Source organism: Convolutriloba macropyga, unplaced genomic scaffold, assembly GCF_964194025.1.
Source record: "Convolutriloba macropyga unplaced genomic scaffold, txConMacr16.3 SCAFFOLD_1058, whole genome shotgun sequence".
Taxonomy (NCBI): Eukaryota; Metazoa; Xenacoelomorpha; order Acoela; family Convolutidae; genus Convolutriloba; species Convolutriloba macropyga.
In genome coordinates, this window is record NW_027451533.1 from 51,756 (window position 1) to 61,829 (window position 10,074).

Consider the following 10,074-nt stretch of genomic DNA (forward strand, 5'->3'; position numbering starts at 1 on the left):
TGATCATCTACGGGTGGGGGAGTGGTTGCAGTTTTCATTGAGCCCGAAGATGAGAATAAGAGCGGTAGGCTAATTGCTCTAGTACAATGGAGGACGAAAAGAGCGCCTGATCATCTACGAGTGGGGGCGTTGGGGTTGGTTGCAGTTTTCATTTAACCCGATCATGAGAATAAGAGAGGTAGGATAACTGGCCTAATACAATGGAAGAGGAAAAGAGCGCCAGATCATCTATGGGTGGGGTTGGTTGGTTGCAGTTTTTATTTAACCCGATGATGAGAATAAGAGTGGCAGGCTAATTGGCCTAGTACAATGGAGGACGAAAAGAGCGCCGGATCATCTTCGGGTGGGGGAGTGGTTGCAGTTTTCTTTGAGCCCGAAGATGAGAATAAGAGCGGTAGGCTAATTGCTCTAGTACAATGGAGGACGAAAAGAGCGCCTGATCATCTACGAGTGGGGGCGTTGGGGTTGGTTGCAGTTTTCTTTTAACCCGATGATGAGAATAAGAGTGGTAGGATAATTGGCCTAGTAAAATGGAAGACAAAAAGAGCGCCGGATCATCTAAGGGTGGGGGTGGTTTCAGTTTTCATTGAACCCGAAGGAGAGAATAGGAGTGGTAGGCTAATTGGCCTAGTACAATGCCGGACGAAAAGAGCGCCGGATCATCTACGTGTGGGGGGGTTGGGTTGGCTGCAGTTTTCATTGAACCCGATCATGAGAATAAGAGAGGTAGGATAACTGGCCTAATACAATGGAAGAGGAAAAGAGCGCCAGATCATCTATGGGTGGGGTTGGTTGGTTGCAGTTTTTATTTAACCCGATGATGAGAATAAGAGTGGCAGGCTAATTGGCCTAGTACAATGGAGGACGAAAAGAGCGCCGGATCATCTTCGGGTGGGGAGTGGTTGCAGTTTTCTTTGAGCCCGAAGATGAGAATAAGAGCGGTAGGCTAATTGCTCTAGTACAATGGAGGACGAAAAGAGCGCCTGATCATCTACGAGTGGGGGCGTTGGGGTTGGTTGCAGTTTTCATTTAACCCGATCATGAGAATAAGAGAGGTAGGATAACTGGCCCAATACAATGGAAGAGGAAAAGAGCGCCAGATCATCTATGGGTGGGGTTGGTTGGTTGCAGTTTTTATTTAACCCGATGATGAGAATAAGAGTGGCAGGCTAATTGGCCTAGTACAATGGAGGACGAAAAGAGCGCCGGATCATCTTCGGGTGGGGGAGTGGTTGCAGTTTTCTTTGAGCCCGAAGATGAGAATAAGAGCGGTAGGCTAATTGCTCTAGTACAATGGAGGACGAAAAGAGCGCCTGATCATCTACGAGTGGGGGCGTTGGGGTTGGTTGCAGTTTTCTTTTAACCCGATGATGAGAATAATAGTGGTAGGATAATTGGTTTAGTAAAATGGAAGACAAAAAGAGCGCCGGATCATCTAAGGGTGGGGGTGGTTTCAGTTTTCATTGAACCCGAAGGAGAGAATAGGAGTGGTAGGCTAATTGGCCTAGTACAATGCCGGACGAAAAGAGCGCCGGATCATCTACGTGTGGGGGGGTTGGGTTGGCTGCAGTTTTCATTGAACCCGATCATGAGAATAAGAGAGGTAGGATAACTGGCCTAATACAATGGAAGAGGAAAAGAGCGCCAGATCATATATGGGTGGGGTTGGTTGGTTGCAGTTTTTATTTAATCCGATGATGAGAATAAGAGTGGCAGGCTAATTGGCCTAGTACAATGGAGGACGAAAAGAGCGCCGGATCATCTTCGGGTGGGGGAGTGGTTGCAGTTTTCTTTGAGCCCGAAGATGAGAATAAGAGCGGTAGGCTAATTGCTCTAGTACAATGGAGGACGAAAAGAGCGCCTGATCATCTACGAATGGGGGCGTTGGGGTTGGTTGCAGTTTTCATTTAACCCGATCATGAGAATAAGAGAGGTAGGATAACTGGCCTAATACAATGGAAGAGGAAAAGAGCGACAGATCATATATGGGTGGGGTTGGTTGGTTGCAGTTTTTATTTAACCCGATGATGAGAATAAGAGTGGCAGGCTAATTGGCCTAGTACAATGGAGGACGAAAAGAGCGCCGGATCATCTTCGGGTGGGGGAGTGGTTGCAGTTTTCTTTGAGCCCGAAGATGAGAATAAGAGCGGTAGGCTAATTGCTCTAGTACAATGGAGGACAAAAAGAGCGCCTGATCATCTACGAGTGGGGGCGTTGGGGTTGGTTGCAGTTTTCTTTTAACCCGATGATGAGAATAAGATTGGTAGGATAATTGGCCTAGTAAAATAGAAGACAAAAAGAGCGCCGGATCATCTAAGGGTGGGGGTGGTTTCAGTTTTCATTGAACCCGAAGGAGAGAATAGGAGTGGTAGGCTAATTGGCCTAGTACAATGCCGGACGAAAAGAGCGCCAGATCATCTACGTGTGGGGGGGTTGGGTTGGCTGCAGTTTTCATTGAAGCCGAAGATGAGAATAAGAGCGGTAGGCTTATTGCCCTAGTACAATGGAGGACGAAAAGAGCGCCGGATCATCTACGAGTGGGGGCGGTGGGGTTGGTTGCAGTTTTCATTTAACCCGATGATGAGAATAAGAGTCGTAGGATAATTGGCCTAGTAAAATGGAAGACAAAAAGAGCGCCGGATCATCTAAGGGTGGGGGTGGTTTCAGTTTTCATTGAACTCGAAGAAGAGAATAGGAGTGGTAGTGTAATTGGCTAGTACAAAGCAGGACGAAAAGAGCGCCGGATCATCTACGTGTGGGGGGGGGGGGGGTTGGCTGCAGTTTTCATTGAACCCGAAGATGAGAATAAAAGTGGTAGGCTAATTGGACTAGTACAATTGAGGTCGAAAAGAGCGCCTGATCATATACGGGTGGGGGCGGTGGGTTGGTTGCAGTTTTCATTTAACCCGATCATGAGAATAAGAGAGGCAGGATAATTGGCCTAATACAATGCAATAAGAAAAGAGCGCCAGATCATCTAAGGGTGGGGGTGGTTTCAGTTTTCATTGAACTCGAAGAAGAGAATAGGAGTGGTAAGCTAATTGGCCTAGTACAATGGAGGACGAAAAGAGCGCCGGATCATCTACGGGTGGGGGGTTGTTTGCAGTTTTCATTGAACTCGAAGATGAGACTAAGAGTTGTAGGCTTCTTGACCGAGTACAATGGAGAAAAAAAGAGCGCCGGATCATCTACGGGTGGGGTTGATTGCAGTTTTCATTTAACCCAAAGATGAGAATAAGAGTGGTAGGCTAGTTGGCCTAGTACAATGGAGGACGAAAACAGCGCCAGATCATCTACGGGTGGGGGGTTTGGTTGCAGTTTTCATTGAACCCGAAAATGAGAATAACAGTGGTAGGCTAACTAGCCTAGTACAATGGAGGACAAAAAGAGCGCTGAATTGTCTACGGGTTGGGGCGGGCAGGTTGGTTTCGGTTTTTATTTAACCCGACGGTGAGAATACGAGTGGTAGGCTAGTTGGCCTAGTACAATGGAGGAAGAAAAAAGCGCCGGATCATCTACCGTTGAGGGGTTAGATGCAGTTTTCATTGAACCCGAAGATGAGAATGAGAGTGGTAGGTTTATTGGCCTAACACAATGGAGGACGAAAAGGGCACCGGATCATCAACGGGTGGGGAGGGGTTAGTTTCGGTTTTCATTGAACTCGAAGACCAGAATAAGAGTGGTAGGCTAATTTGCCTAGTACAATGGAGGACGAAAAGAGCGCCGGATCATCTACGGGTGGGGGGTTGTTTGCAGTTTTCATTGAACTCGAAGATGAGACTAAGAGTGGTAGGCTAATTGGACTAGTACAATTGAGGACGAAAAGAGCGCCAGATCATCTATGGTTGGGGGTGGTTGGTTGCAGTTTTTATTTAACCCGATAATGAGAATAAGAGTGGCAGGCTAATTGGCCTAATACAATGGAGGACGAAAAGAGCGCCGGATCATCTTCGGCTGGGGGAGTGGTTGCAGTTTTCATTGGGCCCGAAGATGAGAATAAGAGCGGTAGGCTAATTGGTCTCGTACAATGGAGGACGAAAAGAGCGCCTGATCATCTACGAGTGGGGGCGTTGGGGTTCGTTGCAGTTTTCATTTAACCCGATGATGAGAATAAGAGTGGTAGGATAATTGGCCTAGTAAAATGGAAGACAAAAAGAGCGCCGGATCATCTAAGGGTGGGGGTGGTTTCAGTTTTCATTGAACCCGAAGGAGAGAATAGGAGTGGTAGGCTAATTGGCCTAGTACAATGCCGGACGAAAAGAGCGCCGGATCATCTACGTGCGGGGGGTGGGGTTGGCTGCAGTTTTCATTGAACCCGAAGATGAGAATAAGAGCGGTAGGCTTATTGCCCTAGTACAATGGAGGACGAAAAGAGCGTCGGATCATCTACGAGTGGGGGCGCTGGGTTTGGTTGCAGTTTTCATTTAACCCGATGATGAGAATAAGAGTCGTAGGATAATTGGCCTAGTAAAATGGAAGACAAAAAGAGCGCCGGATCATCTAAAGGTGGGGGTGGTTTCAGTTTTCATTGAACTCGAAGAAGAGAATAGGAGTGGTAGTGTAATTGGCTAGTACAAAGCAGGACGAAAAGAGCGCCGGATCATCTACGTGTGGGGGGGTTGGCTGCAGTTTCCATTGAACCCGAAGATGAGACTAAGAGTGGTAGGCTTCTTGGCCTAGTACAATTGAGAACGAAAAGAGCGCCGGATCATCTACGGGTGAGGATGATTGCAGTTCTCATTTAACCTGAAGATGAGAATAAGAGTGGTGGGCTAATTAGCCTAGTACAATGGAGGACGAAAAGAGCAACGGATCATCTACGGCTGGGGGATTTTGTTGCAGTTTCCATTGAACCCGAAGATGAGAAAAACAGTGGTAGGCTAACTGGCCTAATACAATGGAGGACAAAAGGAGCGCCGGATAGTCTACGGGTGGTGATGATTGCAGTTTTCAATTAACCCGAAGATGAGAATAAGAGTGGTAGGCTAATTGGCCTAGTACAATGGGGGACAAAAAAGCGCCGGATCATCTACGGATGGGGGTCGATTGCAGTTTTCATTGAACACGAAGAAAAGATTAGGAGTGGTAGGCTAATTGGCCTAGTACAACGGAGGACAAAAAGAGCGCAGGATCATCTAAGGGTGGGGGTGGTTTCAGTTTTCATTGAACTCGAAGAAGAGAATAGGAGTGGTAGGTTAATTGGCCTATTACAATGCAGGACGAAAAGAGCGCCGGATCATCTACGTGTTGTGGGGGGGTTGGCTGCAGTTTTCATTGAACCCGAAGATGAGAATAAGTGGTAGGATTCTTGGCCTAGTACAATGGAGAACGAAAAGAGCGCCGGATCATCTACGGGTGGGGATGATTGCAGTTTTCATTTAACCCGAAGATGAGAATAAGAGTGGTAGGCTAATTGGCCTAGTACAATGGAGGACAAAAAGAGCGCCGGATCGTCTACGGTTTGGGGCGGGGGTTGGTTTCGGTTTTTTTTATTCCGATGATGAGAATAAGAGCGGTAGTCTAATTGGCCTAGTACAACGGAGAACGAAAAGAGCGCCGGATCATCTACGGTTGGTGATGATTGCAATTTTCATTGAACACAAAGAAAAGATTACGAGTGGTAGGCTAATTGGCCTAGTACAATGGAGGACGAAAAGGGCACCGGATCATCTACGGGTGGGGAGGGGGTAGTTTCGGTTTTCATTGAACTCGAAGACCAGAATAAGAGTGGTAGGCTAATTGGCCTAGTACAATGGAGGACGAAAAGAGCGCCGGATCGTCTGCATGGGGTGGGTTTGGTTGCAGTTTTTATTAAACCCGAGGATGAGATTAAGAGTGGTAGGCTAATTGGCCTAGTACAACGGAGGACGAAACGAGCACCTGATCATCTACGGTCGGGGGGGGGGGGGGGGGGGGTTGGTTGCAGTTTTCATTGAGCCCGAAATTGAGAATAAGAGTGGTAGGCTTATTGGCCTAGTACAATGGAGGACGAAAAGAGCGCCGGATCATGTACGGGGGGGGGGGGGTGGTTGCAGTTTTCATATAACCCGAAGATAAGAATAATAGTGGTAGGCTAATTGGCCTAGTACAATGGAGGACGAAAAGAGCGTCGGATCATCTACGGGTGGGGGGGGGGGTTGGTTGCAGTTTTCTTTTTTATTATACATCTAATTAATATTTATTTATCTTATAGACCCATTTCCGGAAAAGTGCTCAGAGGGGTGTCAATAATGGGAAAAATTCCCGATCCAAAAAGTAAACTCTGCTAGTTTAAAATAGTAAATAAATTTAGAATTTTGACCAACCTTGATTTCGAAATAACATCCAGGTCTGTCAGAATATTAAGTAATGACTTCGAACTGTATCTTTTTGACATCCTATTGTCGATATGGATCCCGAACGTCTCAAAACTCATCATTGTTGAATCTTTGTTTAAAATTGAAGCGAAATTGCGTCGATTTTCATCGTCATCGCTGGCTATCCATAATAATTTACTCGCGCATAGATGTTTGTGAACAACACAGGTAAATTTCAGAACTTTGAAATATTGTAATGGCGCAATAATTTGAGTCTCTTTCCATTTGTCTGTGCTGCGAATGTGAACAGAAGTGATAGTGCGAAGAGTATCAAACGGGCGCGAATTCTTGATCAAATTAGTCTGTCGCAGAGGAACTGTTTCCATTTTTTGCTGCTCAATTTTTTAAATCAAAATTAATTTTATCGAAATTATCGGAAAATCAATCAATTTTATCGAAAAATCAATCAAAATTATTCAATTATTGAAAAAGAAAACAGTAAAATAGTAAAAACTTCAAAAACTCCTCGAAGGAGATAGAATGCGAAAAAATTCTCGAGAAATTTGCAAACCTCACTAAATTTCCAAACCCCCATTAAAATATTCCACGTTTGTCAGGATTTCAATAATATCACTCATATTCTTCTACAAAAATATATCGATTGCTCAAAATTGACTGAAAAAAAATAATTTGTGCATTTAGTTAATCCCCCCGTGGGGTCATAATTATTAATACTGAAACAACGGTAACTTTGTCCACCCCAGCTTACGAAAAGATCAAAATTGGATTTTTTTTAAATTCTGGGGGGTGAGAGGAGGTTTGGCTCTTTTGCTTAAAAACTAACCTTTTTTAAATGACCTTACTCTAGCCATTTTTCCGCTTTTCTTACTCAATGTTTTAATTATATTGGACACACTTCCCGTCTGTAAAATCTTCTTCTGAGCTTCGATTGTAAATTTATTCGTTTTAAACATATGCTTCAAAATGACTCCACGATACCAAGCAGTAGGGTCTTCATGGCAAAATTCAAGGGATCTTTTCACTTCAGAAGGGATATTAAGCAACGAGAACTTGATCACGTTCGGAGGGGGAGTGATCGAAATAAATGGTACCCTCTCGTTTTTGATTTCAGCTGACTGGCAAATTTTGGAATTGTTGAAGTATTTTGAGAGGTGTCCACGATCGTAAGGGAATTTGCTATCGTCAATAAGACAAGGAAGGCCAATTTGGATAGCCACTGCTATGCACGACGCAAACCGGTGCAAAGAACTGCCGATACCCAAACCTCGGAAGACATTAAAATCTCTGCATTATTGGTTTTGATTGCCAACTCTTCGATTAACACTAATACGTTTAAAACAGGTACTTCTTCATCTTTTGGACTACGAAAAAAATTATTGAATTCAGGTATTTAATTTTACCTTTCCCGGGCCGAGGACTCTTTTTAAAATTGTTATTAATTACTGCTATGTTTTTCATAGCAATTTTGTTGCATATAACTTTCTGGTTAATACAATGTAAGAGTTGTAATTATGTAAAATCAACGCTAACACTCGTTGATTCAACATAATTGCAATAATCTCAACCAAATTGCAAGAAAAATTCAGAAAAACGCGGCAAATGTTCTCACTTTCAAACGCTAGTTAGATCAACAAATTTGCAGCGTTCATATCACAACAGAGCGAAAAAACAGAACAGCTCATCTCTTCATTAGTTATTGCCTCTCACAACCCACTGTGCAACCCCCAACAAAGTTAATCCTTCTAGCGTATTCTTTATAAATCACGTTACAACAACCCATATCTTATAGTGTCTATCAACGCATATTTTATTGTCTAAAAAGGATGATTTTTTCGAAGTTGATGAATTTTGTTAAAACCAAGTGATTCTGGAATTTTTATCGTGTAAAATCTGATAAGACATGTCTTAATGATTTCAATATTGCCGTATAATGTAGTCAAGTTCCAATTAAATCAAAATCGATCGGCCAACTAAACAATTTTGAAACAAAAAATGCTTGTTGATTCTATTTTGGCGGCAGCAGTTTTATTCTGAGTCTCAATTAGGTACTATGGCTCAACCTACAGTCCAAGATAGTTTTGATGATCACCGCTTCAGAAAAAGCACCTGATACTTGAATGAATTCTTTCACAATTTCTTATAAGTCTCAGCAGACAATTTAGGATAATTTTCTCTGTGTAGCTCTGACATTTAAGTGTTGCATGCTGTAAAATTTTGGCTACTGCTTGAAGGCAACTCTGACTTGAATTGGATTTGAAGAAGGTGCTATACTTGCAAATTTTTATATCGTATAAAATATGACAAAAAATCTTATCAAAAAGCTGACTCATTGCTCTCCAAATGTTTATGTTAAAAGACCTTTTAAGATTCTTTCAAGATCCTACACGATAAAATCTTGTGTCAGGTTGAATTTTTATCGTATAAGACCTAATAAATTGCATTACAAACACTTAGTCAGGTGTCGCAAAATCTTAAAAGTACTTCTAAGACATTTTTGTAAGAAAATTGTAAGATCTTATGCAATGAAAATTTTCAGATGTCAGGGAAAATTGGCATCAATTTTAGCTGCCAATTCTTTGAACCTCAGAGCTGCAATCCCTATCCCCATAACAGCCATATCACTGAGTGTCCACCAAAACAGCCTCCCACTCCCTTGTACTCTCTTCTTAGCAAAGAAACACACAGTAAGAAATTGAAAAAAATTGATTTTAGGCCAAAATAAACTCTATAAAGAACAAGAAAGTATCAACATATTGATGAAATTGTGTTTGAGAATTTTTGTACAACTCATAAATTTGAAGAGCAAAAACCATTTTGGTTTAGCATTTTCAGCATTATTTTTTTAAGAAATTATATAATACCTACAAATATTAAAAACGAAATTATATATCAACCTTGCTAACTCGAACGAAAAAATGAAAAAATGCAGTGATTCTTCTATGTAAGATCGACGAAAAGAACAAAAACTGGTTAAGTTTTAACTGTCTAACTGACTCGATCAATTGCTAATATGTTGTTATCAATGTTAAAAAAGATATATTTTTGCAAAAACACAAAATTGGATGCTAGCGCACAATGTAGAGACAAACACTCATTTAAAAATTAAATATTCAAACAGATAACGAAAAAATTGAACTCTCTTTCAAATTCAATTGTCTTTTTGTGATATTTTCCTGACAATTGTAAATAAATTACCAATATTTTCTCATGTTTCGTTTAGCTCAGTTTGGCAAAATTGTCCTCATTTCATTTTATATTTACAGGCTTCGCTCATGTTGCCTGCGTTAGAGCATATTAAAGAATGCAAAAAATTTTTCAGAGTTAACTTGTGTCAACTTGCCGCCTGAATTTTTTCTGCTAACTTAAACGAGAAACGAGACTATAATTGACAATATTAAAATGCAAAAAGGAAACAAAAATTATCAAGAAATTACACAGGGCATTTGAATGAATAACTTGAGCTCAGCAGACTGATCATGTTGCCAAGAATTATAAAATATCAGTGCATCAGCAAATTTTTTAGCGCCACCGTCAGCATGCGCTCTCAAAACAAGCTGCGGCAAAAACGAAACTGACCTGGTCCAACATAATAAATCAGCGATTTTTTTTTTATTTTGAGAAGAATCTGGAAATTACGAGCAATCAGAAAATGTAATTTAGAAATTATAAATTTTTGCTGTAGACCAAAATCAAATAACCATCAAACTGAGCAAGACTCGAAAGCGAAAGAAATAAATAATGTTGCTTCTTAAAACTT

At 41.9% G+C, this 10,074-nt stretch overlaps 1 long non-coding RNA gene across 1 annotated transcript in view; it reads right to left on the reverse strand.

The window, feature by feature from the left end:
* LOC142356769 (uncharacterized) overlaps nt 1-6,669 on the reverse strand; it is a 33,961-nt gene extending 27,292 nt beyond the window's left edge. The window contains exon 1 of the long non-coding RNA XR_012761483.1: nt 6,306-6,669. This is a non-coding gene — a long non-coding RNA (uncharacterized LOC142356769). The remainder of the gene's footprint in view (nt 1-6,305) is intronic.
* Between the last annotated feature and the right edge of the window lie 3,405 nt (nt 6,670-10,074).